We start from the raw sequence: 23,186 nt of genomic DNA on the forward strand, positions 1-23,186 counted from the left end.
CGGGGCTGCGGCCCTCCCTCGCCTTCCCGGGGCGGCACGGTTACCTCTGCCCCGGGAAGGGCACCTCCTGGCTCTGCCTCCGGGCAGGGCGCGGGGATGCTGCGCCGCTGGCCGCTGCCGGCTCTCGGGTTTCGGCCCCTGAGTTAACGAAGGGCCTTTTCTTTGTCTGGAGAAATTCCATGTAGAATTAGCTCTCATAAACTATTAAATATTGTCATTTCCTCTCTGCTGGTTGTGTCCCTCTGGAAAAGAAGCGTTGGCGGTGCGCCAAATAACAACTGCGCGCGGACATCCAAGAAAGTCCAGGTCCCGCTCCTGCCAAAGCGGTGGCGGCAGCAGGCACGGGACCAGGAACTCCCTCCGGGCGGCTAGATGGGGAGGACCAAAACCACCTGAACGTGTCTAGACGCAACGCGCTGAGCAATGGGACAGGATGCTCCGGCAATCTCACAGGGTAGCACAGAGCAGAGACTCCCCAACTGCCAAGAGGTGAACTGAGCACTGGGCCATGCTCTTCTCTCATCATTTCCGACCCAGATTCCCACCTCCTCTATCTCAGTGGCCTTCCCGAGAGCAGGAAGGAGAGAAACAAGTACCTGGATCTCAGCCCTGGAAGCAGCATGTCCTGGGCCAGCTGGTTCTGTGGTCAGGCTTTTTACTTCAAATGATACAGGCCTGCAGCAAAGCGAGGAGGGTTCTCGTTTGCTTCATTTATCCAGAAAAATGCTAAGATTCATACAAAAAGATGATTTACTCAAAGTTAAAGACACAAGCTCTCATAAATTAGGAAAGTCACTCAGTAAAAACAGCAATCATTGTACAGTTTAGGTCTTATTTCTGCGTACTGAACCTGGGCAGCTTGGGGGGGGGGGGTCTCCTTCACAATGTGGAAAATTTGGAAAAGTGAAGTTTAAGAAAGTAAATATAACTTTATGGAGTGAGAGAAAACATGAGAAAACACTGGCTGAAGAGTCAGAAGAAGCCCCTGAGGTATGGACTTCCATTTTAGAACATCACCTTGACACAAAGAGTGGGTCAGAAGTAACCTGGCGTGGTTAGCAGCCGTATGCTTTGCGGTAGCTTGAGAAAAGCAGGGTTCTCGACCTGAATCGAACAATCAACAGGACATGCCACGAGAAATCCCATTATAACAACATTGATGACAGCGAGGCAACCTGCGTCCCGAGCAAGAGGCGAGAACAACGTATATAAAGACTGAATCACAGCCAGGACTGTATGCCTGTCATGGGTGATCTGAAGTTTTCTCTACTATCAGCTCAACCCGCACGCTCTTTATAAAATGTATAATACAAAATGTTCATTACCTAGAACATAAGTGCCTGAACAAAAGGGATTATTCCAAAGCTGGAAGGTGGGATGGAAGTCTGGACAAGTCAACACATAGAAAAATTTTACATATATTCTAGAGTAATTAACCGCCCTGCAGGCGCCCTAAAAGAGGCTTTGCCACTGTACAGTTTTTATAGTTGACTGTGCAACACAGAACAGATTCCATCTCAACAAATTGGGCAGTCAGTCCGTCTTTCCCCACAGCCGTAAGTAAAAGAAAAAGTAGAAAGAAAAGAATAATAAACGGTGACATCTGTATTGTCATAGTACCCAAAGGCCTTTATGGAGATTGGAGCCCCAGCATAGGAGGTGCTACACAGACAGGTAACCCATTTTTTTGGAAAAAAACTTACAATCCAGTCTGAAACAATATAAGAGAAGAGTCTCGAGAGAAAACCTGGACTGCAATCTGCTTCACAATTGTCCTTTACCAATTGCCACGAAACCGTGAAAGTATTTGGTTGAGGATTCACTTCCCTGACTGCTCAGTTGGAACTGGAATTTCCTTCTCGGTGCGCTCTCCCATGTGTTCTGGGGCAGAGAAAGGTTTGGCAATCCAAGGAACGTCTACAGGTTACTCCTGCGGCAACTGGCTTTACTTATGAATAACAGTTTTGAATTCCTGTAATTCAGAAGCAGAGATCAACAAAAACTATTTAGATTCCTAGACTGCTGAGGACAAAGGTATTGCCTTTTTCCAACACGCTAGATCTTTGCATTTTATTGAGAACCTCGGAAGAGTTTAAAACCCGGGGAAAATTCTAGAACAAAAAGTTAATTAGCCTTCGGAGGAGACTCTGTCACTTGAGCAGACCCTGGGTTCTAGACAAACAAAGAAGCCAAGGGAAATTCTTAGTCAACAAACGAGGCTAGAATCTCACAAGCGAGGCCCTTTGGCTTTACTAACATCTGCAGTGGGCTGTAGTGGACTGCAGAGCAGCAGACCTGCCAAGATATTCCTTCAAATGACCCATTTGCTATAAACTTGTACATCTAGAAAACGAAACTGGAGAAAATTATGCCATTTAATCCAGAACAGTCTTGAGCAAGAAAGAGTCGCCCCAGCTCCAAAGCTATAGACTCCTTCGTGAATGAAAGCCCTGCCGTCTCACTTGAGCACCTTTGAAAGTTTATCGGATAGAGTTCAGGAGCTTGAGTTTCACTTCAGGTGCATCCAAATACAGACTCCACATTCGCAACTACTCTAAGTTTGTCAGTCTTTTGGAATCTCTTCTTCAAAGAACGCTATGGCAGACTAGGAAACCTGGTGTTGATTGTAATGTGAAAAGCAGACTGGATTCCCCAGCCACCCACACAATAAGAAGACACTCACTTTACCAAATGTTTGTGAAAGCTGAAGCAGATTTTGGAATATGCCTCATAAATGAGGCCCTGGCACTTTACTAAATACTAAGGCATTCAATGAAATTCCAACTATGGGGTTTGGAAAACAGATGACACTATATAGTTCTTACAACATTTCCATTTAATAGCTGAAAAATCCTCCCACCAGTCCTGTCATCCTGTGCTGTAACTAGCATCCTTCCAGCTACACCGAAGTGGACAAGACTTTCTTTGCGACGCGTCACTACTCTTCTCAGCCTGAGCGATCCCTGCTAAGTAGTATGCAGCAGTCGTCTCTTCCCCATCTCCCTAAGTGCTGAGCACGCTTTCCTCCACAACAGGCTCAGCCCCTGGCTGCTCAGATAGGCTGGGGAACCAGCTCGGCTCTCTCACATGGCAGTGCAGGCCACCACCACTAGGCTGACTCCTCCTGAGTGGAGTCTCCTTCATGAAGGTGGCCATGCCATTTAACCTAGCGCTAAGGCAGTTTAGGAAACCTGGTGTAGATTAGAGTACTAGAAACAGGAGTAGTGTCTCCCCCCCCCCCCAAAAAAAAAAAAAAAAAAGCTCTTCTGCCAACTGTGTGATGGCAAATATGGACTGAATCGTTGACATGGAAACCGGACTAAAGTCAGTTGCGCTCCCTCGCACTCGCGCACACACACAAGTTATCATTATCCCCAGCCTTTAACTCGCTACAAACATGGACTGGATTCTTACTTCAGGAATTGGGTAGAGTTTCTGTAATAAAGTATTAACTAGTGCATCTAAGCTAGCATGAAAAACAAGCTGAGAAGCAATTAATAGAGTTGGGAGAGGAAGGATGCTCTTCCATTTTTCTGAAATGCATAGTATGCTGAGATATGCAGACTGGACCCAAGAACAAGAGACCAATCTATTATAATTCACTGAGTGCATCGCAAAATATGGAATGGAATAAGGAAAGGTTATCTACAGTACCCCGGCTTATCTGAGAGTAGCTTTTCTAAAGAAAATTACATTTCCTATAAATATGTTTACATTTGTCCAGGCCATTCTTTCCAGCATTTTAGACGCTATCACATCTAGGTTAAGCACTCTTGTTGCAGCTTCATAACCACTAAGATTTAATATTATTTGAATTATTTGTTTGCTGTGAGTGGCTAATGTGCTGGGCATTGTACGAGACAATGCTTATTTATCCTCTTACAAAAATGTCAAGATATGGTATAATCTCCCTCTCCAGCGCTGACACAATGGCACAGGGGCGCGCAGCACGAGAGCTCTACACCGCCAGCTGAAGTGGAGTTTAAGCAGAAGGTAACTCCGTCAGCCTGCTGAACGCAGCGGCGCAGCCCAAAGGCAGGAGCGGACCGGCCACGGGATGTGCTGCTTCCCCCGAGCCAGCAGGCACGGGAAGCTCCCGAGCCGCCGCTCCAGCCTCCTGTTAACATTTGACAGGGAGCTGCAAAACTTTGGATGCATGCTAAGAGAGGAAAGTGCACTCGCGCTGACTCAAGGAAATGCATTATTCTAGCAGCCCTCGCTAGGAGGAGTAAAAGGCGAAGCGGAGTTTGCTGGGAGGAAGGGACGGGAGGGGAGCGGGGCGAGCCCGGGGCGCGCCCGCGGAGCCCCGGGGCAGCCGCGGCCGCTGCCCGGCGCGGCGGGCGGCAGCAGCCCCTCCGGCCCCCTCTGCCCCCCGACCGCCCACCCAAGCCAGCGGGCGGGGTACAAGTGGAACAGTAGCGAGTTTCCGTGCACACGTGGGTTCCTTCGGGTCTACAGGGGGAATGGAGGAGAGCAACTCTCCCTTTACCCACCAGTGAAAGAGGAAAGAGCGAAGCTGGAGTGGGTAAGATCCAGAGGGAACTGGCAGATGATCTGCAACTGGACAATTCGAGGAAGAAACCACTAATAAAGTGCAGTGAAAGAGCAAACGGGTCTTATTGTATACACGCGGCTGTGCACACGCGCTCCACAGCCGCCCTCAGACACCAGCTCACTGCTGCTGCTGAGCTCTCTTGGAGAAGGAAAGAGTAAATCTACTTTAAAAAAAAAAAAAAAGATACAAAAATAAAACAAAACGCGGACCGGAGTTTATAAAAACCCCTGCACTGGATCAGGAACCAACCGTCTAATGTTTGCTGAAGCCCACCAGATTTGGGACCTGTCGGGTGGGCGCACACAGCAACCGCATTGCACTCGAAACCCCACTCAGAGGGGTTAAAAAGGCTTTTAAAGCTTTAAAGGGAGAAAGACCTCAACTCTGGGCCTGGATTTTCCCACCGAGGCAAAACTATTATCCCATTTGAAGTAGTTGGGAACTGGCAATACTGTGCGGAGACATGAAGTCACCAGCGAGTCAGCCTGCACGCAGAAAGCTACCGACTCTGAGCAAGTCTGTCCTTCCGTGTTTCTCCCACCCTCAGCTGCTCTTTGCAGTGGAGTGTAAAAAATACCCACCCCCGTGAAACCCTGCCCTTCGAAAGTGTGTTTTTCGAGAAGTTTGAGTTCAGGAGTCACGACTGGGGTGGAGGATTGTACTGCAGGAGAGCCAGGCGCCGAGAAAGAAGGTTTTTCACCCTTTTCATAAAGCTCTCGCACTGCCATTTTACTGAGCCAGGGAGGGAGAGAGCAAGCGAGGGAGGGAGAGCGACAGACAGGGCTTTGCAATGAAGTTTCTCACGGCAACTCCGGGCTGGATCTGGAACGGAGCCTTTTGTTCACAGCAAGTTCAGCAGGAGAGAGAGTTGGAGTCTGCTGAAAAAACAGTGGAGAAATAAAATGGAGGGAAGTAGGAAGAGAGGAGGCATAGATCATACTGAGCTGAGATTAACAGCAGAAGGAGAAAAGCAGCGAGCTTGGTCATTCTCTGCAGCACAGCGTTTATTTAGCAAGTTAGTGTCGTAGCCTCAGGCACAGATCCCTTGTTAAATGCATGGGAATGAGTGAGAGACCCAAGGACAAGCATTAGTATACAGGAAGTGGAATTTTCCTAGGGTTTCACATCCTTTGGTGCTCTTTTTGCCAAGATTTTATCTACTTGCTCCATGAAGGGTGCCTCCTAGAGACATCAGAGAAAAAAGGCCTTAAAGTAAGATGAGGAGAGCTATAGGTCTGTCACGCGCTAAGCAAAATAATTAAAGGTAGAGGACACCTTCCTTCAGAAATTACAATGAGGCCCGAAGACCAGATGCAGCTTCGGGCACTTCCCTCCCGCCCCGATTCCTGCCAGTAAGTGCTGAGACACCATTTATGGCCCCAATATTTGAATGGGGTGAGAAACAAAACAGCTAAAAAAAAAGCCCCCACAGCACAGATTTAATGCCTATACGCATACCCAAGACATCCTATATTCATATAAACAACTGCTTTTGTCTCCCAGGACACATAGCTAGTTCTTTGCTCCAAAAACACACATGCTGTTTGCATGTATACACACCCAGAATGCCAAGCACTATAGAAAAACTTGTCTGAATTAACCCTCCCATAGCTGACAACCATCAACCACGTGAACAGGGACCCATGAAAGCTAGAGCAGAACTTTAATCACTTCATTATTTGCACACTTGGTGGCAGATTCAAAAAGCAAGAAACTGCTAATGACGATAGCTGGCTTTTTGTGCAAGCTTTTTTTCTGTGTGCTGTCCTGAAAATACCATAAGATTAGGAACGTTAATCACCGTCTGCAATCTCAACAAAAGCAGGAAATAAGTGAATTCACTCGCTATAAAAACCAACGTGCGGCGTGCCTATGACAGTAGCTCAACAAGACACCACGTGGGAAATCCGAGTTAAGGATTTAAACGTGCTTTTCCACTCCGGCCATGAGGGACTGGGAGCCTTGGCGGGGAGGAGGGGAGGGGGGGGGAAACGTGTCGTGCTGCTCAGAAGCGACCTCTGTGGCTGTTTGAGGAGTGAAGTTCAACAACCCTGAACTGAGAGTACAGGGCAGACGCGGCAGTGTACCGACTTCTGGGTTGGGAAATCAAAAAGCAAAAATGGGAAAGGGGGGGGGGGGACCCCACCAGGGAAGCGCAATTGGCTGCAAAGCCTCTTCCGCGCTTTGCAATTAGGAGTCACACCCCAGTGATCGGAACTCGCTCTGAAGCGGCTATTTCAACGTGTGGCTAAACACAATGATACTCGGCAGGGTGCACAATTACGGAGTCATGTGCGCGATCTCCAGGTGCTGGAGACATCTAGCGCCAGATTTTCAAAGGCGCCCGGTGCCCACCACGCTGAGCGCCGAAAAACCCGAGCATCGGCGGCGCGGGCGGCTCGGCGGAGCGCCGCGGGGGCCGGCTCCCTCCCGGCCGCCCCGGCCAACCGGCCCCGCTCCTGCCCTTTGTCGAGATACCGGACAGAATAATTAAATATTACCAGGCTGGCGTGAGTGGAGGGAGCGCTCGGCGCTCGCACTTGGACTGCCACGATTTCATCTTCGTTACTTTCGCCCGGAATATTTAATACAACCGCGTTGCCATCGGGGAGCTCTAAAAGGCCTGTAAAAGTTTAATAGGGAAATGTCATAAGGCATCGCATAGGAATTTCGGTTCATCACGATTTTATGGTGGCACTAACTTTTACATATTTGTGAGTAATTAACAGCGTGGCTGTTAAAAGAAGATTTAAGAACCACCCCTTCTCCTTTCTTTCTAAAATGGTGCAAATCCTGTGCACCTCTGACACGACACGCGCTACAGTCAGCGGTGAGGTGAAAAGTACAACTGCTACGGTTTGTCCACAGACGCAGGAAAAAAAAAAAAGAGATTAAAACCTACATGTTAAAACATGTCAGTTCAGATAAAGATTATTTTACTATGGTCATTTGGGGTTGTCTCCCCCCCCCACCCCCCAACTTTGTTTTACTCAAGCAAGGAAGCATATACAGAAACCTTGCCTGCAGTAGATGCTTTTTTTTTTTTTTTTTTAAACGGAGCCCAGATGCTGGTCAGGATTAAGGTTACACCAAACACATTCTACATTGCCATTTTCCAAACAGAATGAAGCAGATGGAAAAGACGGACCAGGATAACGCAGGAATGGAGCAGTACTGAAAACTGCAAGCCCTGCAGTTAGCCCTGTACTAACACTGTAGAGGAGTGAGCCTGGATGCTGGGAGAGACAGAAAGTAACCAGGCATATCAACTGTAGACCCGGAATTCCTCACGCTTAGAATAATATAATTATTTTAATTAAACTTCTGCTTTCAACCTTATTTGTAAAAAGGGAAAAGAAAAATCAGCTACAATACTTAACTATAGGCTCCTTAGGGCTCAGTCTTAGAAGATGCAAAAACCACTGGCCTGAGGCCATCAGAGTACTTAAGTACATGCATAATTTTAAACATCAGCAGTCCCCGTGATTTTAAGCATATACTCCCTTAAAGTTAACCATGTACTCAGCACTTTGCAGGATCCACCCATAACACTCATACTAGTCCCTAGCTCAAGAAAATGAGTATCTGTACATCGGAGAAAACAAAGAAAATGTTATTTTCAGAAGGGGCTAAAGACTGTGGATTTCTAAGAGACACCAGTTCATCAATACTGCAGACTCAAACCACCCTGAATTAAAATCTCTAGTGGAAATTAGCTGTATCCATGATTATTTGTAAAATACAGTAATTTGGCAAGTTCATTCCAGTATTTTATGTGAAAGTCTACAATAGCTTGGTTTATTCAGAAAAGAATACACTGCGACTCAGTTATATGACATGCTTCGAAAATATCTTGCAAAAATTGATTTTAAGAGCTTTGGGTTGATACTATGTAGGCGAAAAACACACACACTACATAACATACATAGAGCATAGAGCAACATATGCAAACTATTAAATATTGATAGTATGGGGAAAATACCAAGCAACATCTCTTTGTTTCAGATATACAAAGGAAGGTACAAATAACTGATAGAAAATTTAATAAAACAAAACATTGCAATATTCCAGATACACAAATTCTTGAGCGGCTTTGAAACATTTGACTATGAAGGGGCCGGACTGGATTTCTACTTACCTACCTTTCAACAGTCATCCACAAATGTGTATTTCAAAATCTTAATTCTGTAATCTAATCCACATGGGGAGCTTTAGGATTTTACACAAGCATAGGAGGCTGCATGCAGGATGTGACTGACTTTCTGCTTTGAAGGCCCTCCATCCCATAATCTTGCTCAAATGTGCATGGCCTAAAGTTAGGACTCCTAACTTGACAAGTATGTACCTCAGTGAAATTTGCTTGCATTAAAAACAAAACTTTAAAGCACATACAGACCAGCTTCACTGGAACTTTTGGAATTCAGTACAGGAACTGTGAAACAAGGTCATTTTTATCTAGCTGTTATCTATGACTTTAAAGAGGCCCACAATAAAACCTTAGCAATATTACTTCTTTATAAAGGCTGATACTGTCGCACACACTTTCAGTAAAGTAAAGGCATTGGTCAGAGCTGTTTGCTTTCTCAGTAAAACAGAATCCTGAGCTCAAGACGTACTGAAGAAACAAAGATGACATAATTTGCAAATACTTATTTATGAAAATATTTAGTATACTCAGCAAAAAAACATACAAGCATTGTGGCTTACATTCCTACCTTCCGTAACTAAGTACCTGAGTGATATGTGCTCAAATTGAAAAAGATTCACATTCATTGCATGCGTTTGTAAGGATTATTACTACATACATTATGAAACAAAGTATTTACAAGTCATTATTTTTCCTACCTTCAGAAAACAAAGTTAATGACCTAGGTCGTCCACTGGCACGGGTTAACGTCGTCCCTGAGAAGCGCTGTAGTCTCCCCTATGTAATTCTGACAGGCCACTGCAACTGCCTTCTTATTGTATTGGGTTACTTATTTTGTCTATTCTTAGAGATTAATTCTTAAGGATTATTTTATACTAGCTGTAGAGTAGCCAGCACACTTTACTTTCTATTTAAATAAATAAATGATAGCAGTAAATAATGCTGAAGCAGCAGCACAAGGAACATAACTTCTAGATGTCAGTGAGCAGTTGTTGCCAGGGGCTGTAATGATTCACTGGTAGTTATCAACAGTTGCGCAGGATACTGGAGTCCTGAAATCAGCTATCATTAGTTAAGAAACTTCTCATTAAAAATCTTTCTTTCTTTCTTTTTTTTTAAAGGACTTTGCAGTTCTTCAAAACGAATGACTTTTTTTTTTTTTAACTGAATCAACAGCCATGGCTTAGCATCTTTCTTAAAAAAAAAAAAGAGGAAAAAAATGAAGCACTATAATTGAGTTTTGATGCAAATTAATCAATTTTCTTCTAACCTCTCTTGGGATGCAAAAATAATCTGGAACTTACATCCTAATATGGGGAGAAAAAAAATCAAAATCAAAACGGAAGACTTGGAAAGTAAGCGCCCAGACAACTATACACTAATTAATCTGACCTCAACGAGATAGAAAGCCTAAGTATTTTTCCCCTGGAAGAAAAATTGTCTAAAGACGTGGAAAAAATAGGAAAAGAAACAGATAAAATGCAACATAGGTTTGACAAAGGTAATCATGCCAGACAAATCTGATGTCTGTCTTTGATAATAAAACAGATTTTTCTTGGTAAAGGAAAATGTAGTAGATCTAATAAACCTAAACTTCTGGTGCCATATGTGAAAGTAAAAGTTAAGCAGGAAAAGATGAAGATTAGTACAAGAAGAATTTTGTGGGTACAAAAGTTGGCTAAAGAAAACACGCTGAATTGTGTTGGAAAGGGAACTTTCCGGCTAGAGTGTGATTACTTCAGAAGCTCCTCCAAGACTGGTCTCAGGACTGGTACTATTTATTGCTTTTAAGTGACATTAGCACAAGAAATTGAAAGAAGAGTGATAATATAGCTAGCTGATGGCAAAATTAAAAGGCATCAATACAAAGGAAGACTAGAATATTGAAGGTGAAGAACCAGATGACCTGAGGAACAGAAAACCAAAGTAGAACGCCGTAATAAGATTAATGCAAAGCACAAGGCTATCCACATAGGGACAAATAGCAAAATTCTTGTAAACTGGGAGTTCATCCCGGTTAATAGAGAAGAGAGAGTCAAAAGCATTATTTAGTCACAGAATGACTAAACGTCACAAATAGGAAGACGACAAATTTGACGAGGTAAGGCACACCCAGATGTTTACTGCAATGGCTCTCTTGCAGAATTCTGTATACAGTTCATATTCAAAAATGATACATGAAAACTGGAATAGGAACAGAAAAGGCCTACTAAGATGATTACAAGAGCAAAGAATGTATCGTGAGGAAAGACTAAAGTTTTATTTCAGCTAACTCACACAAAAAAAAGGCTGATACAGGATAGGGTTAGTTCGTGTAAATAGACTATGGTCTGAACACAGCTGTTTAAAGGATTATGTTGGCACCAAATACATATAAAGGTTTGAGTACCTTTAGGTACTTCCATCCTTAGGATGGAAGCTAGAATAAGATGTCTTGCTATTAGAAGAATTAGATTTGAAAAAAATCCTTCCAGCAGGGCTACCAGCCTAAAAGGGACTAACCATTTTTATGATGGAGTTTGATGTACTTATGGACAAGATGAGATATGATTGCCTGTAAAAGCCTGGAATAAGGCTTGGTGACCCAAGGACGCTCTTCTAGCCCGATATTAAGAAAGTCCAAACACAAAGGATAACCAGTATCAGTAGCACCCTTTGAATGCTCATCTGCAAGCTGGTGGATGATTAATGAGGAAGCTATTTACAGATTAGTTTACTGGGGCAAGTTGCAAACTTGTTTATTGTCACTGTGGAACAAGCACATACAGTGGAGAATTTTTGTAGCTTTTCCATTAATTTCTCCACTTTGCATCAGTGAAATGAGAGTAAAACCTCTTTGGAACCTTGTGAAGATTAATTTATGGTGGTTAAAAAATATTCAGGTACTATAGTGAAAGCACACAACAAAATCCACTACAATTAGTAATTCTGTATTTACTGCAGCACTTGAATTATATGCAATAAATAAAATATGTAAGCAAACATCAAATAACAAGGAAAAAAAACAATCTGGAAAGATATTCACTGAATGAGACAGCTCTCGAGAAGGCAGGCTATATGATTTGATTTGTAATTAGAGACTGCATCATAGCATGGGGAACTGGATTAAGATGGGTGAAACTGTTAAAAACCCTACACAGGAAAACTGAACACGCTGCTCAATACTCTGCTAAATTCATCCGGGTCACGGCAGTATAAAGAAGCATAAAATAGAGTGTGAGTAATATGTAGGTTGACCTGGCCCTGGAATACCCAGTCGGTCAGCAAATTCTGTGTCGGACAGCACTTGGAAAATTCAGCAGTGATCCTTATTCTAGCCAAACCTTCACACGCACACAGCATCTCGGCAGTATAAGGGTCCTCTAGTACCGTAGAGAACTACTGAGGGAACAGTCCTTTTGAACGGTAGGGCTTTCCAAACTGTGTCAAAGTCAAATTATTGTAGCCCCCCAGAAAACCATAAAAGGCTGTGAAGTTTCCAGCCATCGTATTTCTGGTTTTTGGTAATGGCTTTTCATTTCCCCTCACAAACATCACCACCAAGAGCATGTATCACCTATTTCTTTCAATCTAAGATCTCTGAATCTCTCCAGACAAAACCATATCTGCTTTAGCAATATTTAAAAAACGAACCATGGCCGTTCTTCTCGCATTCTTGCAGTCTTGTTCTCCACTGTTTGACTACTGGAAACGCTCTTCGTGATTTCAAGTGCACTATGTTCCATGCTGCTAAAAGCTAGTTCCTTGCATCTGCCACCTCTTCTTGCCTCTTTAAACAGTAATATGCAGTGGCACGAGGCAGAAATGAATCCTTTGTCTTCTATTCTTCTAAAGCAGTGTTCTGACCAGACAACTGCATGAAAGGCCAGCAGAACGTCTCACATCCATGGGAGCGCATCTTCATATGTCCTCAGTGTTCTGGACAAAACCAGAATCATGTAACTTTTCTGGTTGTTTTCCTCTTTCTTCAATTGTCTTTCAGATTTAACTTTGGTTTATCTCAATTCTAGCAGCCACTTCTATTCTTTAAAAGGGGCACTGACAAACTCATTCTGCTCATTTTGTGGATAGCAGAAGAGTTCAGCAGGAAAATGATAATCTAAAACATATGCACTGTAACTATACTTTTTTGCATTTGCAAGTAAACATTCCTATTCCAGCTCCTACTAGGGCTGTTATGAAATTAACACTTTTTCAGCAATATAGTAAGATATATTACATTCTCCATCCATTACTGAAAATGAACAGCAGCTGACAGCTCCTCTCCCATTGGCAACCTGACCCACTTGGACTTCACAAAAATATTGCATTTGGAAAACCTCCTCAGGTCTTTTTCTCCCCCTTGTTTACAGGCATGACATTTTCAGGGAAGTTTTTTGTAACCAAGGATCAACACATGAGCATGTACAAGGGGAATAATGGGCTGGGCAGCAATACTGCTGTAAAGGAGCCAGTGGTTATAATGGATCACAAACTGAATTTGAGTCAATGCAATAAAGATAATACATCACAAAAATATTTAATAAGATTGTTTTACGTAGGTCACCCATGACCATTATCTTGCTCAGTGCTGTGAAATCTCAGCTGGAATATTGTATCCAATTTCAGGTACCACATAAAAAATAAAAATAGATATAAACCAACCGGAAAGAGTACAAAGAGAGCAACAAGAAGGCTGGGAGGCTTAGAAAATCTGACCCTGAAAAACAGGTTGAAATATTGTATTTGTTTAAAGAGAGAGAGAAAGAGAGAAAGAAAGAAAGAGAGAGAGAGAGAACGAAGAACACAAAATACCAGTCTTCCATTTTGTTGCACCAGAGGTCAGCAATCAACTGTTCTCTATACCCACTGAAAGTAAAATAGGTAGCAGACTTAGTATTATAAATTAAGATTTGGTAGAGGTTAACAACAGTGACACTCAATGAAACTATTACTTTGGGAATCTGTAGAACGCCCTTCTTTATGGTTTTGTAAGGACAGGATACACAAACACCTACATGGGATATTTGAAGCACACCCGTCCTGCTTCAGAGTAGGGATGGGACCAAATGACTTTCTGATGTCTCTTTACATGATTGCTATGTTTATTATTACAGCAAATAGAGCAAGAAAAGTAGTGATAAGAAAGGGGTATTTCAATTTCAATAGTGAACTCTGCTTTTAGATAAGGAACACCTTATTTTGGGCCACTATTTCAATAAGTTACTTTCTTGCAACTTCCGACCTCCACAAGGGATGAAGGAGCATATCATTGCTTCTGAGAATACAAGCGAACTCTGAGTTTCTTCAGTTTACAGTCTACATGGCATTTCAGACTAACTGTTTCTCGTTCTATTCATTTTATTTTGCTAAGTCAAACTACTTTGATACACTTTTTATGATTGTCACTGAGCTACACCTCAGCCAACAGTAGCCTATCACTTACAGTAATTGTTAATAAAGTCAAATGCCATATTTCTTTGATTAATCTGCTCAGTTACCTCTTGCTCATAAAATCGTAGCGCACAGGTTTTTTGATAAAGTGGCTCTTTTGCAAAGGTCTTTAAATTGGATGTCCATAATATTGAAAGTCTCCATTTCTTGCTTCTACCCACCCTTCAGCTTCTTTCTCTTCCTCTTACAGATGTTGTACACATCAGGACGAGCCCAGATTTCTAAAGATTATGGTCTGGAAAAGTTTCATAATACCAATTTACATTATTTTTGGAAAAAATCAACAGTAAATCATCTACATTGATGAGCAGGGCCTTGTAGAACCATGAAGTTGACTCTGTGTTCATAAATTATTTCTCCTGGCTTGACAGATCATGTTTATTCTCTGAACCCCAATAACCCTCATTGGATTCACAGACCATACCTGGGAAAAGCTGTCAGTAATTTCTTATGCACTGCCAGGCTTTATGACATAGAAGATCAGCACCTTCTTCAGATACGTACATAAAAATAACCTCCATTACCATATCCCTGGCATAAAACTGGCTAGTTTTCAATTGGAGGTAATCAGAAATGATCTGTTTCTAAAGAGGTGATGGCAATAGGCTTCTCTACGTTAAGGGAAATCTTTGTTTTCGTATTCTGCCTCTGCGGCCGAGCTCTACGTAGATTTCTAGGAGTGCAATTTTGTCACCCTGATGTGTGGCTGCCACTACTGGTCATCCCAGTTCTGCATCACTACCCTGTGCTATCAGTCCCTGCTAGCTGACTGCACCCAGAAACAGTACACCATTGAGTAAACTGCTCCAGGTAAATGTTCCCCAGGAGTAACGGGTTGATTATATCTTACTGCTCCTCTTTTTGCATTTCCTCCACTAACCAAAGTAGCAAAAGCTCTATGAAACTGCAGAACTAAATCCTTCCACATGTGTAACCTTACAGGCACACGCATATTACTGTTTTTACCAGTTTCTTATTCATGCAACCTCACAGCATTATGAAAAAAGTGGTATAGGCAAAAGTCAACAGCTGCCAAGAGAAGAGCAATAGAAATTTGTCAGTTTGACCCACACTTCCAGAATTCCTGTGAATTCCCTGCAAGCACACTGCGGGGGCAAAAACAAACAAACAAAACCATGCAGCTGAGTAGCAGAACACTGCTTCATAGGACAACTGCTCAGATTATTTTGATACGTGAATTCATGCAAGAAAGAACTGTGTGAACCCGATTAACAACCAGAGCACCTTAAATCAGCATAACAAAGTGGGGTGAATGTACTTATGCTCAATACAGTTAAATAGTTGTAATATGATCAAACAAACTAGACGGATGTATCGTCCCTTTGTAGACATGGCCTCAGAAGGTAGGTCAGGAGCTAAGTTCAGTAGAATAGTTTCAGTTCTACAGCTCTCAACTCATAAGGCACAGTCACACACTCACTCAAAGTAAATACTATAGAGTGGAATTGCAGGTTTCTAGAGGGGAAAAAAGTTTATATACAAGACTGCATTGTTTAACAGTAACCTCACTTTTTATCAACAGTAAAACTCTTCTGGTTGATTTGATAATATACCTTTTGGATAAACAGTGTACAAAATCTCTGTTACAAATTCATTTGTCTCAAAGCATTTGAAGGTCTTTATTGAGTTGTTCCCTAGTCAATTAAAAACATATACACAGAAAGAGTGAATTCTAATTTGCTTTGTTCTTTTACAACCTTTAATCTCAGTGTTAGGAAAATAACGTACGAGAATAATGTTGCATGAACTATGGTTACTAAATTTCAGAGATGAAGAAAACATAAGGTAGCAGATGGCATGAAGATGATATATACGAAGAAATGTAAATAGTAGGGAAACTCACACAATCAAAAAATGTAAGACAGAACTGAAAGTGCATGCAAGACCCCTGGGAGAGCAGAGAAGATGAAGTAACAGCTGAGCTGAAAGACTTCAGACTTTCCTTACTCAGAAATGACAAAACACCAACAGGGAGCTCTAATCTAGTAGAAAAGACCCTTAGTATCTGGGGGAGTCAAGATTATTTTGAAAGGTCCTTCAAACAAACAGGGAATGAGTGGAATAAACAAGGATGGAGCTTGCAGGTGCCAACAAATATATTCAAATACTCTTTGAACCAAAAAACAACAACAACAAAAACCCACAACCCTCAACTATTTCAGAATTGTAATCAATAGGTAATGAAGATCTTATAACAGAGCTGATAAGAGAAAAAAATCTTGGATTGAATAATGACAAGATGAATTGTTTACATTAAGCAGAAGACCAAACAAAAAGCAGCTTGGTCACTAACCAGAAGAGTTCTAATAACCAGAAACAGCCATAGCGTTACTATAGGGTTAGGAAGAGATGTAGCCTGCACATTAGCATCATTTGGTACAGAACCTGCACTCCCAATCATAGGAACAATTGCAGCTGCACAATTTTCTATCTAGTAGTCCTAACTTTTTATGTTGTAGCCTGTTGAGTTAATGAACAGAATATTGACCCATCTGCATGTGATAGAAGAGTTTGGACAAAGACCAAGGTATTTCCGATCCTTTGATAAAAAAAAGAAGTTATCAATAACAGAACAACACTGCTAAATGGAAGCTACCAAATACTGTACTAACGTAGAAGATACCGCCAGGTGAAGGGAGGTATGCTCGAGAAGTGGGCTTAGTTCACAGCTGCAGTTCAGTTGAAGAAGTAGTTACTTAAGCATTCGTCCTTTGGAAAATAGTAACTATTTTAAACATTTGTATTTTTAATAGTTGTTAGAAACTAGAACAGAAAGAAGTGGTTTATTCCTTTTTTCCTGCAAGATTTGCTCTCATCAGTGACAGGTCTGTGAAATACATCTACTAACTTAAGAAACTGTTAGGATTAGTCCCAATTATTATTCTACCAACCGTGGGAGGCAGAGGGAAGAAAAAACAAGTGACCTTGTGTTAACAAAGATCTAGGCAAACCTACATTCAAAAGTTGGAGAGGTTTTTTTGTCCTTATCTGCACCAAAAATACTGCCATCTGTACCCACATATACAACCTGCCACCTAAAGATGCTACCTACGTCTCCCTCTCCAACAGGAAAGCCAGAAACCACAAGATGAGGGGGGATACTGAAATATACACCGGCAAGGGCGCTTGAGTTTGGCTGAAAAGTTACAGGAATTTCAAAGAGAAACTGCTGGGCCATACATTTTCTTAATATATCTGTTTACTAAGCACCAAAGATCAAGCTCAGTTCATAAAACCCAGGAAAATGAGGAGTTGCTGGTTTCTGAAGTGGCCCTTCCATACAACTGCAGATAATACTGCATCAGTGCCAGAAAGTGACATACCTTGTCTTGTGAACCGAGACAGCGCACTGAGAAGACACCAAACTGTCTAACAAATCTGTCTGTACCTAGTGAAAAAAACAAAAAATACTGCATTCTGAGCATCAGAAAGAGAATCACAGAGAGAAAAAGGCAGCACTGTGTCCAAAAGACAGCATTAAAGAAATATGAGACAACTATCTAAATAGTCTGTGTGATTGCAGATCCCATTGAAATCACCCTCATGGTGCTCCCTCCATCATGAAGATGCATTTTGTGACAGGTGGCTCTCTCTGTTTGTCTCATGCAAGTACATTTCCACAGCAGAGCACCACAAAGTTCATTGCGTCTAAATCACAACTATTCTCATTTTGTATCTTATTCTGCCCCGAGCTGGATTTGTCTAGGTGATTTATGAGGTGAACTGTGGCTATGCAAGTCTTCTCTCCTGAACGGAGAAACAATTCAGATAAGAAACAAATCTTCTCTGAGTTAATAAAGGAAACTGGACTTATCCAAATTCACTAAGGTATTTATTATACATCTAGGCCAGATGAAGCTTAGCACATTTAATACATATGAAACTGCAGATAGCTGCTAGGAAGAACAGAAAACAAACAAAAAAAGATTCACAAGTTTCTTAGTAACTTAAATTACGCCGCTAAAGTAACAGAAAAGCAAGAGTTGCTGGCAATAGCAACAGATAGCTATCAATTCCAGCTTGCTGCTAACAGTAACACAAACGAATTTAAAAGCTGTTGGCTCTATGTCCCCTTAGGTATCCTCAGGCTGAGGGACTGCTAAATTGTAATCAGTGTGAACACATAACCACCAACAGGCACTGCATTACTTTTGCAGCTGTTGATTTTATAAATTGTCTTGAGGTTCTTTGTAATGAAAGGTATTGTATGCAATTACAGAAAAAAGAAGATGGTAACTTATGGGCCCGGTCCTGTGAAAAGCTGCATGTTCTTTGATGACTCAGCACTTCATGGGTGATCATCAGCACTTTGTAGCTGTGAGCTCAATTCTAAGATATAATTTGCAAGAAATAACCTGAAGTTATACCACAGAGATTTATCAGTTGGGAGTAGACCAAGTACAGGATTCTTAAAAAAGCAATGAAGTCACCGAATTAAAAATTTTAAGCATAAAAATCATTAAGTCATCCAAGTCCATTTACAATTATTGATGGGAAATCCATCTACTCCAGATGGGAAGAGGTCACTCTCCTTCTTTTCCCAGGGCAAGTCTATGAATAATTTGAGTGATTAAAGCTCAAAGCAGGTGTGAAAATAAGAAGGACCAGTAAGGCACACGGGAAAGAAACCACACTCAGAGGAAGATACTTAGCTTTCATTCTGGAATCAAAAGATGGCTCCCTCCATTCTCCCCAGGATTCTCAGACAAAGTCCAGAGAGCCTGGAAATACAGATGAATTTGTATACTTTTTCTAAGAATTGGCACATTGAAATCTTATTTTCACTTGTTCGGTTTCCTTTTCCTTCCTCCATCAGAGATGACCTAAATTCGGAGCTGAAGTATTCACAGGATCCTTGCTTGGAATATAAAACAACAACAGCAAAAACACTGGGCTGCAAAAGAGGCAAAATAACAGGAGGGAAAATTGCAGCGAAGACCTCCCTGAATAAGAGGAGGTCACAAACACTGCAGAAATAGATGCTGAAGTAGTACTATCCAGAGACAGTGGACACAAAGTGATTGCATTTACAGAAACCTAGTTGAAGACAGGTGGGCAGGATGCGAATCTAAGCAGCTGGCCACAGTTCTGGGAATACCCAACGTATCTCAAAATTTCCTCTCAGATATATAACTGTATTCTTTGTGCAAAAAGCTCAGGGATACACTGATATCCAAAAGTCTCTTGGTGCAATAAAAACTTGAAAACATATCAGAAAAATACTCACATGGAATTAAACAGCTACAGAATGGGGGGAGGCTATATTTTAAATGTTAAAGAGAAAAAGTTATGGCTACACATCTAGAACCAGGTAATCAGTCGCATGGAACACTCATGCAGCTTATTATTTAAAAAAAAAAAGTTACTTACAAATACATTTCCTTCATTTTGTTTGGTCAATTTCAGCTAAAAGAATCAACAGAAACTAAGATTATAATCTGTGCCATTTTAAAATTCCATTCAACAGATGTTCATAAACAGATTACTTGAGCCAAATTTCAGTTCCCCAAAAGGATGCTCAGCCAAAGAGCTTTTGCACATTGATGAAAAGTCCTACTTTTTTTGCTCGTAAAGATTGCTTTTCTGAGACATCAAATCCTCTTACCCTCATTACAAAGTTCTCACCAGCATGAAACATATTTTTCATTTCAATTTCCTATAGTATTTTTTTTTTTCCAAAAATGGCATTTGATGTTCCCAGCACAAGACAACTTTCCTTCACTTCTTTTGTATGTCATATCCGCAATACGGTATAAAGTGATTGTCTTAGGGACAAGGCTCTGTTCTTTTTCTAAAGATGAAAAAATACAACTGGTACTAATAAATATTTACTTAATGCAAGGAAAGAGGACTTCAACAATTAAGTATGGAAATTACAGAAAAAAAATTGATCTTTGGAAATGGTAAAGAGGTAAGAACGCAGTCTTTTCATGACAATTACTGCTCCATAGTTCCTTTCGGGACACAGACAGTTTCTTTAAAAGCACAATCTAGAAATACCCCAAAATCACATAAATTATAAGTCTCTTGAGGATTTCAGCTGCAAGTGCAACAGAAGACACAAAGTATCAGGATGCATAATAAAAACAGGGTTGTACCTTCTTGTCCATGTTAAAAAGGGGGGGCAGGACTGAAGCGGAAAGTTTTTTTACTTAATTACTATCAGCGTTCATTGGGGACTTTCTAGAACGTATATCTTATACTTGGACCTAAATGCAGGGAAGAGTCAGCCTTGATCTGATTCCTTCTGACAATATGTTTCTTAAATTAGAAGTCCCACAGCTAGAACGTTGACATCACCACTACTACTCCTCCACCACCTGAGAATCTCTTACATATTATCAATCTATTAATCTGGAAAAGAGTTAGCATGGGAAAAAAATATTTTCTAGATAGCTTTTCATTTTAATACTCTTTAGGTTTGTAATATCTTTCATCCAAGGATCACTCCTTTGAAATATGGAGTCTCAGAACACTTTCAGAAAAAAATATAAACTTGAAGGTCTTCTGAAAACGATAAAACATCAAAAGAGTGAGCATCCACCTGTGATGCAGTTACAAGAGTCTCCTACTGCAGCATTTCACACATATTCAATTCACCTTCTGGTTACAGCTTACAAGTTTGTGGTATGTAGAAGGAACAGCAGAGCTGGTTAAAGATTTTCTCTTGCTTCACATACTCTGCAAGCTTCTCATTAACTCATACATGACTTTAATCAGTGCTGAAGCACACACTTTCAGCATGCATCATGACCGGTCTGGAAAAAAAACTCACTCAATAAAATATTATCAAAACCATGAATTAGTAAAGAAAAAGGCAACCTTTTTCTAAAGTGACTGCTGATTTTCATATAGAAAGGGTTAAACTGTCCTTCACTGATCCAGAAGAGGTAATAAAACAGAACTTTAAGGACAAAAATGGAGCACTTCAGGAGATTATCCTGAAGAGCTATATTCAAGATGACAGAAGACAAAACCTTATTCCTAAAGCACAGATGCTTCTAAAACAAGAGCTGGCCCATTTTAAAAAGCACGCTACCAACCCCTTATAATGAATAAGCAAAACGAAGGGGAATCAGCGTTTCCTTGCAGGGCTGTGGAGCTCGGAGGAAGGGGCATTTCGGTGGATGTGCTAGCAGAGCTCAGATGCATGCCTTGCACTTATGCAGCCGGCAGTGGCGGGCGGGGGGGGCAGAGTAAGCCTGAGAAAAACCCATCAGAGCTCCTGTCCTCCCCTTTCAGCGTTAATGGGAGGGATAGGAGGCTATGGGAGCTGCAGTGGGGGATGGGGATGGCAGAGGGGGTGGGGAGAAGCCGAGCGAGGCCTTACAACCATCAGCAGCTCTTGTTCTCCTCTCCTTTCAGCGCGAACGGGAGGATGCGAAGCCCACGGAGCCGGGGATGGGATGGGGGAAGCGGAGCGGGATCATAGCTTAGCTTTTGTCCTCTCTCCACAGGGTTAATAGGAGGACACGAAGCCAGTGTAACCGGGATTTGGAGGGGTGGGAAGAGAGCAAAGGCCTTGGATCACCGTTTCTTGCCCCGCGGGGTTAAGGGCAGGATGCGGAGCCCTCGCGGAGGGGCAGCGTTAGGGGTCTGCGGGGTCCGACCCCGGTGGGGTGGGGGAGCAAACTTCAGCCGGTCCCAGGCCTGACTGGGCGGAAAAACGAGGCAATAAGTTATGCTGGGGCAGGCTCCGTGGGCTGGGGGGGGCTCGGGTCCCTCACCCGCGCCGCCAACGGCTTCCCGGCCAATGGGGTCGGGCGGGCCCAGGTGTGCGAGGCTGCTCGGAGGGATGAGAAAGAAAATTGTTTGGGGGGGGGGGGGGGGAAGGAAAGAGGGCAGCGGTGCTGCCGGCCCACTCGGGCCCTGCGAGGGGGGCAGCCCCGGCGGAAACAAAAGCTCCGAGGGGCGCTCACCTGGCGGCGGCACCGCGTCGTGTGGAGGCGGCGGGGGGGGGGGGGGAAGGCCAGGCCCGACCCCAACCTCGGGAAGGGGAAACTTTCCCAAACTTTGCTGCTCCAGCACCTCACCGGTGCGGGGGGGGGGGGGGGATGAGGAACGGCCCCCGCCGGGGACGACAGGGCAGAGCCGAGGCGCGCCCCCCCCCCTTCAACCGCCGCCGCCGCGCGGGAGGGGGAGGGGGCGCTGTTCCCGGCTCCGCGCGCCGCGTTTTCCCGCTCACCCCCCTCCCTCGCCGAGAGCTCCCCGCGCCTCCTCACTCCTCCGCGCCTCCCGACCCCTCCGCCGGCGCCGGCGCTCGCTTTTTTCACCTAACCTCCCCTCCCCCTCCCTCCCTCCTCCCTCCTGGCTTATCCCGCCCCAGGCCGCGGGGGGAGCGTAACGCTTCTTTCCCCCCCGTTTCTGTAACGGCCGCCCGCGAGGGGAAGAGCAGGACGGAGCCTTATCGCGGCTGAGGGCGGAGAGGCGGTTGGGACTACTTCGCGTTCCTGCCACGGCCTGCGCGGAGGAAGCCCGGTGTGCGAGAGGCAGCGCGGTGACGCGGCTCTTCTCAGCGCTTCCTGGAAACTCCCGCTTAGGAGCGGGGGGGGGGGGGGGGGGAAGAGTCCCAGGCCGGGAGCGGTGGGCGGGGGGGGGGGCGCCACGGCCTCCTTCCCTCCGCCGCACCGGGGACGCGCACACGCAGCCAGAGCAGCCCCCCCCCCAGCCCACTGACACCCCCTCAAACTGCCCCCCCTCTTCCTGCCATTAGGGAGCAGAGAAGTCAGCGATAAACTCCCCCATACCGCCCCCTCCCGCCCCATACAGGCTGGGGGAGGGCAGGGCACCTTCTTTTCCTAACCAGGGGAACAGCACCCCCCCCAAAAAAAAAGAGGGGTGGGGGGGGAGCGGCAGAAACGGCTTAGCTTGGCCAGGGGGGGCGCAGAGCCCTTCATGCTGGGCTGGGGAGGGGAAGGGGGCATGGGGAGAAACAGGCCGACTGGGGGTGCGGGGGGGGCAACGACCCCCCCTCCCCTAAAAATACCCCCTTCGTGTGTTTCCTTGGCGTGGGGGGGGGTGGAGATGGGG

The 23,186-nt window shown here is 43.7% G+C and overlaps 1 long non-coding RNA gene across 4 annotated transcripts; it reads right to left on the minus strand.

Annotated features, from left to right (window-relative positions):
• Nucleotides 1–844: 844 nt before the first annotated feature.
• Nucleotides 845–22,009, minus strand: LOC138062047 (uncharacterized). 4 transcript variants are annotated; one of them, XR_011136030.1, is made up of 5 exons: nt 20,757–22,009; nt 19,527–19,562; nt 9,401–18,877; nt 7,057–7,178; nt 845–1,972 (listed from the first exon to the last, which is right to left on the minus strand). It is a non-coding gene; the product is annotated as an uncharacterized lncRNA (long non-coding RNA). The 4 variants fall into 4 exon arrangements; XR_011136029.1 differs by having other exon boundaries at nt 19,527–22,009; XR_011136028.1 differs by having other exon boundaries at nt 17,480–22,009.
• Between the last annotated feature and the right edge of the window lie 1,177 nt (nt 22,010–23,186).

The sequence above is a fragment of the Struthio camelus genome, chromosome 23 (genome assembly GCF_040807025.1).
Source record: "Struthio camelus isolate bStrCam1 chromosome 23, bStrCam1.hap1, whole genome shotgun sequence".
Taxonomy (NCBI): domain Eukaryota; kingdom Metazoa; phylum Chordata; class Aves; order Struthioniformes; family Struthionidae; genus Struthio; species Struthio camelus.